This window comes from Oncorhynchus keta, chromosome 1, assembly GCF_023373465.1.
Source record: "Oncorhynchus keta strain PuntledgeMale-10-30-2019 chromosome 1, Oket_V2, whole genome shotgun sequence".
Lineage (NCBI taxonomy): Eukaryota > Metazoa > Chordata > Actinopteri > Salmoniformes > Salmonidae > Oncorhynchus > Oncorhynchus keta.
This window is the reverse complement of record NC_068421.1, coordinates 27,881,580-27,894,570: the sequence shown is the minus strand read 5'-3', so window position 1 is coordinate 27,894,570 and position 12,991 is coordinate 27,881,580. Positions and strand designations below refer to the sequence as shown.

Sequence of the window (12,991 nt, the reverse complement as noted above, 5' to 3'; positions counted from 1 at the left end):
CTTTTAACCCTCTCCTCCTCCTCGACCCAGCCCCCTCTTCCTTTTAACCCTTCTCCTCCTTTAAGCCCTCCTCTTTCCATTTAACCCCTCTCTCCTCCTCGACCCAGTCCTCCTCTTTCCTTTTAACCCCCTTCTCCTCCTCCTCGACCCAGCCCTCCTTCCTTTTAACCCTTCTCCTCCTCCTCGACCCAGCCCTCCTCTTTCCTTTTAACCCCTTCTCCTCCTCCTCGACCCAGCCCTCCTCTTTCCTTTTAACCCCCTTCTCCTCCTCCTCGACCCAGCCCTCCTCTTTCCTTTTAACCCCTCTCCTCCTCCTCGACCCAGCCCTCCTTTCCTTTTAACCCCCTTCCCCTCCTCCTCGACCCAGCCCTCCTCTTTCCTTTTAACCCCCCTTCTCCTCGTCCTCGAACCCCTTTTCCTTTTAACCCCCTTCCTCCTCCTCGACCCAGCCCTCCTCTTTCCTTTTAACCCCTTCTCCTCCTCCTCCTCTTTCCTTTTAACCCACCTTCTCCTCCTCCTCCTCTTTCCTTTTAACCCCTCTTCTTCTCCTCCTCGACCCAGCCCTCCGCTTTCCTTTTAACCCTTCTTCTCCTCCTCTTACCCAGCCCTCTCTTTCCTTTTAACCCATTTTTCTCCTCCTCGACCCAGCCCTCCTCTTTCCTTTTAACCCCTCCTCTCCTCCTTGACCCAGCCCTCCTCTTTCCTTTTAACCCTTTTAACCCTCTCTTTCCTTTTAACCTCTTTTCTCCTCCTCGACCCAGCCCTCCTCTTTCCTTTTAAACCTTCTTCTCCTCCTCCTCGACCCAGCCCTCCTCTTTACTTTTAACCCCTCTTCTTTCCTTTTAACCCCTCTCCTCCTCCTCCTCGACCCAGCCCTCCGCTTTCCTTTTAACCCCTCTTCTCCTCCTCGACCCAGCCTTCCTCTTTCCTTTTAACCCCTCTTCTCCTACTTCTCGACCCAGCCCTCCTCTTTCCTTTTAACCCCTCTTTTCCTCCTCGACCCAGCCTTCCTCTTTCCTTTTAACCCCTCTTCTCCTCCTCCTCGACCCAGCCCTCCTCTTTCCTTTTAACCCCTCTTCTCCTCCTCGACCCAGCCCTCCTCTTTCCTTTTAACCCTTTTTCTCCTCCTCCTCGACCCAGCCCTCTTCTTTCCTTTTAACCCCTTTTCTCCTCCTCGACCCAGCCCTCTGCTTTCCTTTTAACCCCTCTTCTCCTCCTCCTCGACCCAGCCCTCCTCTTTCCTTTTAACCCCTCTCCTCCTCGACCCAGCCCTCCGCTTTCCTTTTAACCCCTTTTCTCCTCCTCCTCGACCCAGCCCTCCTCTTTCCTTTTAACCCCTCTTCCCCTCCTCCTCGACACAGACCTCTTCTTTCCTTTTAACCCTTCTTCTCCTCCTCCTCGACCCAGCCCTCCTCTTTCCTTTTAACCCCTCTCCTCCTCCTCCTCGACCCAGCCCTCCTCTTTCCTTTTAACCCTTCTTCTCCTCCTCCTCGACGCAGCCCTCCTCTTTCCTTTTAACCCCTTTTCTCCTCTCCTTTCCTTTTAAACCTTCTTCTCCTCCTCGACCCAGCCCTCCTCTTTCCTTTTAACCCCTCTTCTCCTCCTCCTCGACCCAGCCCTCCTCTTTCCTTTTAACCCCTCTTCTCCTCCTCCTCGACCCAGCCCTCCTCTTTCCTTTTAACCCCTCTTCTCCTCCTCCTCGACCCAGCCCTCCTTTTTCCTTTTAACCCCTCTCCTCTTCCTCCTCGACCCAGCCCTCCGCTTTCCTTTTAACCCCTCTCCTCCTCCTCCTCGACCCAGCCCCCCGCTTTCCTTTTAACCCTTCTCCTCCTCCTCGACCCAGCCCTCCTCTTTCCTTTTAACCCCCCTTCTCCTCCTCCTCGACCCAGCCCTCCTCTTTCCTTTTAACCCCCCTTCTCCTCCCCTTCCGCTTCCTTTTAACCTCTTCTCCTCCTCGACCCAGCCCTCCTCTTTCCTTTTAACCCCTCTTTCCTTTTAGCCTCCTCTTTCCTTTTAACCCCCTTCTCCTCCTCCTCGACCCAGCCCTCCTCTTTCCTTTTAACCCCCCTTCTCCTCCTCCTCGACCCAGCCCTCCTCTTTCCTTTTAACCCCTTCTCTCCTCCTCGACCCAGCCCTCCTCTTTCCTTTTAACCCCCTTCTCCTACTCCTCGACCCAGCCCTCCTCTTTCCTTTAACCCCTTCTCCTCCTCCTCGACCCATCACTCCTTTTTTTAACCTTTTTCTCCTCCTCCACCCAGCCCTCCGCTTTCCTTTTAACCCTTCTTCTCCTCCTCCTCGACCCAGCCCTCCTCTTTCCTTTTAACCCTTCTTCTCCTCCTCCTCTACCCAGCCCTCCTCTTTCCTTTTAACCCCTTCTCCTCCTCCTCGACCCAGCCCTCCTCTTTCCTTTTAACCCCCTTCTCCTCCTCCTCGACCCAGCCCTCCTCTTTTTCCTTTTAACCCTCTCCTTCTCCTCCTCGACCCAGCCCTCCTCTTTCCTTTTAACCCCTTCCTTAAGCCCTCCCCTTTTAACCCCTTCTCCTCCCTCGACCCAGCCCTCCTCTTTCCTTTTAACCCCCTTCTCCTCCTCCTCGACCCAGCCCTCCTCTTTCCCTTTAACCCCCTTCTCCTCCTCCTCGACCCATCACTCCTTTTTTTTAACCCCTTTTCTTCTCCTCCTCCACCCAGCCCTCCGCTTTCCTTTTAACCCTTCTTCCCTCCTCCTCTTCCTCTTTCCTTTTAACCCTTCTTCTCCTCCTCCTCTACCCAGCCCTCCTCTTTCCTTTTAACCCTTCTTCTCCTCCTCCTCCTCTTTCCTTTTAACCCCTTCTCCTCCTCCTCGACCCAGCCCTCCTCTTTCCTTTTAACCCCTTCTCCTCTCTCCTCGACCCAGCCCTCCTCTTTCCTTTTAACCCCCCTTCCCCTCCTCCTTGACCCAGCCCTCCTCTTTCCTTTTAACCCCCCTTCTCCTCCTCCTCGACCCAGCCCTCCTCTTTCCTTTTAACCCCCCTTCTCCTCCTCCTCGACCCAGCCCTCCTCTTTCCTTTTAACCCCCCTTCTCCTCGTCCTCGACCCAGCCCTCCTCTTTCCTTTTAACCCCCCTTCTCCTCCTCCTCGACCCAGCCCTCCGCTTTCCTTTTAACCCTTCTTCTCCTCCTCCTCGACCCAGCCCTCCGCTTTCCTTTTAACCCTTCTTCTCCTCCTCCTCGACCCAGCCCTCCGCTTTCCTTTTAACCCTTCTTCTCCTCCTCTTCGACCCAGCCCTCCTCTTTCCTTTTAACCCATTTTTCTCCTCCTCGACCCAGCCCTCCTCTTTCCTTTTAACCCCTCTCCTCCTCCTCCTCGACCCAGCCCTCCTCTTTCCTTTTAACCCTTCTTCTCCTCCTCCTCCTCGACCCAGCCCTCCTCTTTCCTTTTAACCCCTTTTCTCCTCCTCGACCCAGCCCTCCTCTTTCCTTTTAACCCCTTTTCTCCTCCTCGACCCAGCCCTCCTCTTTCCTTTTAAACCTTCTTCTCCTCCTCCTCGACCCAGCCCTCCTCTTTCCTTTTAACCCCTCTTTCCTTTTAACCTCTCCTCCTCCTCGACCCAGCCCTTCTCTTTCCTTTTAACCCCCTTTCTCCTCCTCGACCCAGCCTCCTCTTTCCTTTTAACCCCCTTCTCCTCCTCCTCGACCCATCACCCTTTTTCCTTTTAACCCCTTTCTTCTCCTCCTCGAACCTCCGCTTTCCTTTTAACCCTTCTTCTCCTCCTCCTCGACCCAGCCCTCCTCTTTCCTTTTAACCCTTCTTCTCCTCCTCCTCGACCCAGCCCTCCTCTTTCCTTTTAACCCTTCTTCTCCTCCTCCTCGACCCAGCCCTCCTCTTTCCTTTTAACCCTTTTCTCCTCCTCGACCCAGCCCTCCTCTTTCCTTTTAACCCCTCTTCTCCTCCTCCTCGACCCAGCCCTCCTCTTTCCTTTTAACCCTTCTTCTCCTCCTCCTCGACCCAGCCCTCCGCTTTCCTTTTAACCCCTTTTCTCCTCCTCGACCCAGCCCTCCTCTTTCCTTTTAACCCTTCTTCTCCTCCTCGACCCAGCCCTCTTCTTTCCTTTTAACCCCTCTTCTCCTCCTCGACCCAGCACTCCGCTTTCCTTTTAACCCCTCTTCTCCCCCTCGACCCAGTCCTCCTCTTTCCTTTTAACCCCTCTCCATCGCTCCACTAGTGCCACGCCTCCCTCATTCCCTCTAATTTCTTCATCCCTCCCTGTACGGCCACCCCTCAGAGAGAGAGAGGAGGAGATAGTGGCCCTGTCTTATCAGCAGCACTGTTATCAGCAGGAGAGTTGTCTCTCATATCTGGGCTTAAACCAACACTGTGTTCATCCCAGAGTCCTCTAAACTAAAGCCACCTCATCACCTCAGCCCATCTCACCCCATTTCAGCTAATGAGAGCAATTAACGGCAAATTATTGCTTCCCTCACACCTCTCCTCCCCCTTCTCTCCTGCATGTCTCACCCTCGCACCCCATCCAGATCCTACAGATTATATAAAGAGCAGTTTCCTCTGTCATCAGTTGCTGTTGTTTGTGTTTATTCTCTTCTCTGTATTAATAATTACATCGACAACCTCCATTTGACTCCCAGGTCACAATAGTTCACTGTCAGTAAATCTAGGGAATGGGCTTGGCCCTTGAATAGGGGATCTAGCTCCAGAGGCATTGTTGGATAGTTGGTGTCCCTGGTCACCATACTGTATCTGACCTCTACTCACCCTTCCCGTTCTGTGGGGTCAGCAGAGGTTTCTGTCAGATGTGGATGTTTAGTGACTCATAAGGGCCTCGCTCCATCTCACCCACTGTTGGGTGAGCTGATCGTGGACTTCAGGAAACAGCAGAGGGAGCACCTCCCCATCCACATCGAAGGGACAGCAGTGGAGAAGGTGGACAGTTTTAAGTTCCTCGGCGTACACATCACAGACAAACTGAAATGGTCCACCCACACAGACAGCATCGTCAAGAAGGCGCAGCAGCGCCTCTTCAACCTCAGGAGGCTGAAGAAATTTGATTTGTCACCCAAAACCCAGACAAACTTTTACAGATGCACAATCAAGAGTATCCTGTTGGGCTGTATCACCGCCTGGTACGGCAACTGCACTGCCCTCAACCGCAAGGCTCTCCAGAGGGTAGTGAGGTCTGCACAACGCATCACCGGGGGCAAACTACCTGCCCTCCATGACACCTACAGCGCCCGATGTCACAGGAAGTCCAAAAAGATCATCAAGGACAAGAACCACCCGAGCCACTGCCTGTTCACCCCGCTACCATCCAGAAGGCGAGGTCAGTACAGGCACATCAAAGATGGGACCGAGAGACTGAAAAGTCGTTGCTATCTCGAGGCCATCAGACTATTAAACAGCCATCACTAACTCAGAGAAGCTGCTGCCTTAATTGAGACCCAATCACTGGCCACTTTAATAAATGGATCACTAGTCGCTTTAAACAATGCCCCTTTAAACAATGCCCCTTTAAACAATGCCCCTTTAAACAATGCCCCTTTAAACAATGCCACTTTAAACAATGCCCCTTTAAACAATGCCCCTTTAAACAATGCCCCTTTAAACAATGCCCCTTTAAACAATGCCCCTTTAAACAATGCCCCTTTAAACAATGCCACTTTAAACAATGCCCCTTTAAACAATGTCCCTTTAAACAATGCCCCTTTAAACAATGCCACTTTAACTGTTTACATATCTTACATTACTCATATCACATGTATATACTGTATTTTATACCATCTATTGCACCTTGCCTGTGCCTCTCGGCCATCGCTCATCCATATACTTATATTTACATATTCCCATTCACTCCTCTAGATTTGTGTGTATTAGGTAATTGTTGGGCAATTGTTAGATTACTTGTTAGATATTACTGCACTGTTGGAACTAGAAGCACAAGCATTTCGCTATAACATTTGCTAACCATGTGTATGTGACAATCCGATTTGATTTGATATGGTCTGTCGTCAGTTGGTGTGGGTTGGACTGGGGCGTGGCCATGGCTTTATAGCTGGTCATATCAGTGTAGAGATGAAGGGGCTAAGCTGCCCCGTGGGTACGGAGTGTGGGATGGACAGCTATAAAGCCTAATGAGAGCAAGCTGCTCTGAATTCTAGCCCATGCAGTCAGTTAATACACGTCAACTATGAAAGTGAACACGCTCGCAGGCGCTCACACACACACACACTCTCACGCACACACACAGACAAAAACACAGGCACGAGGTGAGACGGGCACCGCCAGGATATAGATTCAGCTCAGTGCTCAGTGCTCACATACAGCCAGAGAGAACGCCTACAGAGGTGCTCATGGAAGAAGCAATGTACATGCATGGACACACACTGAAACAAAGACAGTAGTAGGCCTGTATAAGCTGCTCTCATTTTCAACAGTACAGTATATGTCTGTACAGCCACACTATGGAGGATTGGCTCATACTAAAAATATGTGGCTATCTGTTCCACACAGGCACCTGTAAGCATACTCTCTCCCACAGAGAAGTAGAGAGACTGCACCACGCTTCCACTGATCATTTAGAATGTCTCCCACAGAGAAGTAGAGAGACTGCACCACGCTTCCACTGATCATTTAGAATGTCTCCCACAGAGAAGTAGAGAGACTGCACCACGCTTCCACTGATCATTTAGAATGTCTCCCACAGAGAAGTAGAGAGACTGCATTTAGAATGTCTCCCACAGAGAAGTAGAGAGACTGCACCACGCTCCACTGATCATTTAGAATGTCTCCCACAGAGAAGTAGAGAGACTGCACCACGCTTCCACTGATCATTTAGAATGTCTCCCACAGAGAAGTAGAGAGACTGCACCACGCTTCCACTGATCATTTAGAATGTCTCCCAAGAGAAGTGTCTCCCCACATCATTTAGAGAAGAGAAATAGAGAGACTGCACCACGCTTCCACTGATCATTTAGAATGTCTCCCACAGAGAAGTAGAGAGACTGCACCACGCTTCCACTGATCATTTAGAATGTCTCCCACAGAGAAGTAGAGAGACTGCACCACGCTTCCACTGATCATTTAGAATGTCTCCAGAGAAGTAGAGAGACTGCACAGATCATTTAGAATGTCTCCCAAGTAGAGAGACTGGGCACCACGCTTCCACTGATCATTTAGAATGTCTCCCACAGAGAAGTAGAGAGACTGCACCACGCTTCCACTGATCATTTAGAATGTACAGAGAAGAGAGAGACTGCACCACGCTTCCACTGATCATTTAGAATGTCTCCCACAGAGAAGTAGAGAGACTGCACCACGCTTCCACTGATCATTTAGAATGTCTCCCACAGAGAAGTAGAGAGACTGCACCACGCTTCCACTGATCATTCTCCCAGAATGTGCTCCACTGATCATTTAGAATGTCTCCCAGAGAAGTAGAGAGACTGCACCACGCTGATCCACTGATCATTCAGAATGTCTCCCACAGAGAAGTAGAGAGACTGCACCACGCTTCCACTGATCATTTAGAATGTCTCCCACAGAGAAGTAGAGAGACTGCACCACGATCATTTAGAATGTCTCACAGAGAAGTGATCATTGATCATTTAGAATGTCTCCCACAGAGAAGTAGAGAGACTGAATGAATGTCTCCCACAGAGAAGTAGAGAGACTGCACCACGCTTCCACTGATCATTTAGAATGTCTCCCACAGAGAAGTAGAGAGACTGCACCACGCTTCCACTGATCATTTAGAATGTCTCCCACAGAGAAGTAGAGAGACTGCACCACGCTTCCACTGATCATTTAGAATGTCTCCCACAGAGAAGTAGATGCATTCCACTGATCATTGTCTCCCAGAATGTCTCCCACAGAGAAGTAGAGAGACTGCACCACGCTTCCACTGATCATTTAGAATGTCTCCCACAGAGAAGTAGAGAGACCACGCTGATCATTTAGAATGTCCCCACGCTTCCACTGATCATTCAGAATGTCTCCCACAGAGAAGTAGAGAGACTGCACCACGCTTCCACTGATCATTCAGAATGTCTCCCACAGAGAAGTAAGAGACTGCACCACGCTTCCACTGATCATTTAGAATGTCTCCCACAGAGAAGTAGAGAGACTGCACCACGCTTCCACTGATCATTTAGAATGTCTCCCACAGAGAAGTAGAGAGACTGCACCACGCTTCCACTGATCATTCAGAATGTCTCCCAGAGAAGTAGAGAGACAGAGATCATTTAGAATGTCTCCCAGAGAAGTAGAGACTGCACCACGCTTCCACTGATCATTTAGAATGTCTCCCACAGAGAAGACTGCACCACGCTTCCACTGATCATTTAGAATGTCTCCCACAGAGAAGTAGAGAGACTGCACCACGCTTCCACTGATCATTTGTCTCCCAGAATGTCTCCACTGACATTTAGAGAAGAGAAGTAGAGAGACTGCACCACGCTTCCACTGATCATTTAGAATGTCTCCCACAGAATGAAGAGAAGTAGAGAGACTGCACCACGCTTCCACTGATCATTTAGAATGTCACCAGAAGTAGAGAGACTGCACCACGCTTCCACTGATCATTTAGAATGTCTCCCACAGAGAAGTAGAGAGACTGCACCACCACTGATCATTTAGAATGTCCACTGATCATTCCAGAATGTCTCCCACAGAGAAGTAGAGAGACTGCACCACGCTTCCACTGATCATTTAGAATGTCTCCTGATCATTTAGAATGTCTCCCAGAGAAGTAGAGAGACTGCACCACGCTTCCACTGATCATTTAGAATGTCTCCCACAGAGAAGTAGAGAGACTGCACCACGCTTCCACTGATCATTTAGAATGTCTCCCACAGAGAAGTACGCTTCCACTGATCATTTAGAATGTCTCCACAGAGATCATTTAGAATGTCTCCCACAGAGAAGTAGAGAGACTGCAGACTGCACCACAGAGAAGTAGAGAGACTTCCACTGATCATTTAGAATGTCTCCCACAGAGAAGTAGAGAGACTGCACCACGCTTCCACTGATCATTTAGAATGTCTCCCACAGAGAAGTAGAGAGACTGCACCACGCTTCCACTGATCATTTAGAATGTCTCCCACAGAGAAGTAGAGAGACTGCACCACGCTTCCACTGATCATTTAGAATGTCTCCCACAGAGAAGTAGAGAGACTGCACCACGCTTCCACTGATCATTTAGAATGTCTCCCACAGAGAAGTAGAGAGACTGCACTGATCATTTAGAATGTCTCCCACAGAGAAGTAGAGAGACTGCACCACGCTTCCACTGATCATTTAGAATGTCTCCCACAGAGAAGTAGAGAGACTGCACCACGCCACTTCCACTGATCATTCATTTAGAATGTCTCCCACAGAGAAGTAGAGAGACTGCACCACGCTTCCACTGATCATTCAGAATGTCTCCCACAGAGAAGTAGAGAGACTGCATTTAGAATGTCTCCCACGAGAAGAGAAGTAGAGAGACTGCACCACCACTGATCATTTAGAAATGTCTCCCACAGAGAAGTAGAGAGACTGCTCCACTGATCATTTAGAATGTCTCCCACAGAGAAGTAGAGAGACTGCAGATCATTTAGAATGTCTCCCACAGAGAAGTAGAGAGACTGCACCACGCTTCCACTGATCATTTAGAATGTCTCCCACAGAGAAGTCTGCACCACACTGATCATTTAGAATGTCTCCCACAGAGAAGTAGAGACTGCACCACGCTTCCACTGATCATTTAGAATGTCTCCCACAGAAAGTAGAGAGACTGCACCACGCTTCCACTGATCATTTAGAATGACAGAGAAGTAGAGAGACTGCACCACGCGATCATTTAGAATGTCTCCCACAGAGAAGTGATGCATTCCACTGATCATTTAGAATGTCTCCCACAGAGAAGTAGAGAGACTGCACCACGCTTCCACTGATCATTTAGAATGTCTCCCACAGAGAAGTAGAGATTTAGAATGCACCACGCTGCACCACTGATCATTTAGAATGTCTCCCACAGAGAAGTAGAGAGACTGCACCACGCTTCCACTGATCATTTAGAATGTCTCCCACAGAGAAGTAGAGAGACTGCATTCAGAATGTCTCCCACGAGAAGTAGAGAGACTGCACCACGCTCCACTGATCATTCAGAATGTCTCCACTGACAGAGAATCATTTAGAATGTCTCCCACAGAGAAGTAGAGAGACTGCACCACGCTTCCACTGATCCACTGATCATTCAGAATGTCTCCCACAGAGAAGTAGAGAGACTGCACCACGCTTCCACTGATCATTTAGAATGTCTCCCACAGAGAAGTAGAGAGACTGCACCACGCTTCCACTGATCATTTAGAATGTCTCCCACAGAGAAGTAGAGAGACTGCACCACGCTTCCACTGATCATTCAGAATGTCTCCCACAGAGAAGTAGAGAGACTGCACCACGCTTCCACTGATCATTTAGAATGTCTCCCACAGAGAAGTAGATCATTTAGAATGACTGCACCATTTAGAATGTCTCCCACAGAGAAGTAGAGAGACTGCACCACGCTCCACTGATCATTCAGAATGTCTCCCACAGAGAAGTAGAGAGACTGCACCACGCTTCCACTGATCATTTAGAATGTCTCCCACAGAGAAGTAGAGAGACTGCACCACGCTTCCACTGATCATTCAGAATGTCTCCCACAGAGAAGTAGAGAGACTGCACCACGCTTCCACTGATCATTTAGAATGTCTCCCACAAGCAGGCCTGCTTCTGTTCTTTAAAGAGGCTTTGATAGGCCCACAAAGAACTTAGGAAACCTTGTAAAGGTCTGCTGTAATGGCTCCAGTTGAAGAGGCACGCTCTGACTTCACACTGTATCCTCTGCTTGCCTGTAAACAGCTACACACGGCCTGCATCCCAAATGGCACCCTATTCCCTAAATATTGCACTATTGTCCAGGGCCCTAAATAGGGCACTACTTTTGACCAGGGCCCAAAGGGCTCTATGTAGGGAATAGGGTGCCAGTTGGTGCAGCGTCTCTGTTGATAACTGCCAAAGCCATTCAAAGAAACTTAAGGCATAACTCAACTTGCATAACAAGTAAACAAACCGATAAGAACAGAAGCGAGGGAAAAGTGATCAGAACAACAGAAAGAATCCCTGACTCAGACAGGCGGCGGCGGGCGATGGTGTGTGTTGTCATCCTGCCATATGTTTCATTGCCTTTGATGCCAGGCCATCTGTCTTCACCGCAGCCTTGAATGATACTTTGATGAACTTCCTTTAATATTTACTGTGCTGCTCCGGGAGTGGAGAGCCAGGGCTTGTTGTTGTCATCCATGGCCTAATCCTGGAGACTGGGAAGGAGAGAGAAGTAGAGAGGGAGAGGGGGCGGCAGTAACATTTAATGTCCTCTGTCACCTACTCTCTGGCACGGAAGAGATGGGCCTCCTCCACACAGAGAGATATTGACTTGTGGCATAACTAGGATCTTGTACTTGGGGGTGAAGGTACATGACATGAGAGCATTATGTAACAGAGGGCCCTATTCAATGACTCATACACTCACGCAGTTCACAGTATGAAACAAAGAGGAAGTCATTTGTATATTTCGGCTTTTCAAACATAGATTTGTCACTGTGCCGGCCCAGGAGAATGTTATTTATGATTGACTGGCCCTTTGTTATAAATGTAGTGGTTAGATATTCTGGCTATTTTCATGTCAGCACGCCACTTAGATCAACAGATGAAACACAGGCAGTGATTGACCTGCCACTGTGTCCATGACAGCAGAGTGAATGAAATGGGAGTTTCGAGCCTCATTTCTCTCTCTCACATTCACACTTACACAGAGAGCGCGAGCCCCTGCTGTCTCAGACCTTTCTGGTCACTCCATCATCCCTCTGGACCCCATCCTGGGGCTTCATCAGCCAGAACCTGATCAATTTCAGACACTTTTATTCATTTTAGTCTGCTGTAGCGGATGTGTGAGCAGCAGAAGCAGCCTCAGCCCACAGCCTTCCATGGTAAATGTCAGCCCTGCCTCTATAAAGGAAGACTGGCAGGAGCCTCCCTGCCCTCGTCTCATCACTCGCCCCCCAGCCTCTCCGTTCCTCCCACAGCACAGCTGAGCAGTAGGTAGCGGGAGCCTGGGTGTGACAGTGTGTGTCCCGGCCTTCTGTCCCCACCAATTACATAAGAAGCTCCCACTGGGTGTAGAGAGCAGCAGGGCCCCCATTGTGCGGGCACACACACACACACACACAGACAGACAGACAGACAGACAGACAGACAGACAGACAGACAGACAGACAGACAGACAGACAGACAGACAGACAGACAGACAGGGCATCTCTCTGACTAATGAGCGCTCCCGCTTGGCAGCCCCCTCACTACCTTCCCAAACGCCCAATCACATCGGTCTAAGGGCCCTGAGCAGAGACGGGCAGACACAAACTGGACCAGGCAGCTATAGTATGCCCGGCCCACTCCCATCCCCACGACCAGATACGTTTTCAGTGCTATTTCAGGTTTAGTGAGAAGTCTCTGAGTGCAGCCTGCTGCAGGATGTCACAGGTGGAAAAAGGTCCTCCCATACCTGTATCCCATATCCCAGCCATCACAACCCTGGAGGACCACAAACTATAGACCACTCTGTTATATTGGCCAACCTAAATCACCACTCTGACTGGAGGATGGCGGATAGCTGCTGGTGATATACTGGCTCTCATATAATGCCTTGGCAGATAACACCTGGGAAATTGCTTGACCTGTCTTGAAAATACAATCGATGCACTCCAGAGATAAAGCATCATATAGACTTTGTTGCCGTCCCTCCTGGTTGTCTGTATGTCCAGGGGTACAACTCCATGGGGAGTTGATGGGCTTTATAGAGGTCTGCCCTTTCTCTCCATCACACTGCCTGGGTACATCCCAAATGGTAACCTATACCCTATAGTGCACGACTTGTTTTCAGAGCCCTATGGAACTTGGTCATATGTATTGCACTTTAATGGGA

At 49.7% G+C, this 12,991-nt stretch overlaps 1 protein-coding gene across 2 annotated transcripts in view; it reads left to right on the top strand.

Moving 5' to 3' along the window:
- LOC118373468 (2-(3-amino-3-carboxypropyl)histidine synthase subunit 1) overlaps window positions 1-12,991 on the top strand; it is a 127,048-nt gene that overhangs the window by 19,513 nt on the left and 94,544 nt on the right. The gene's annotated exons all lie outside the window — the stretch shown is intronic.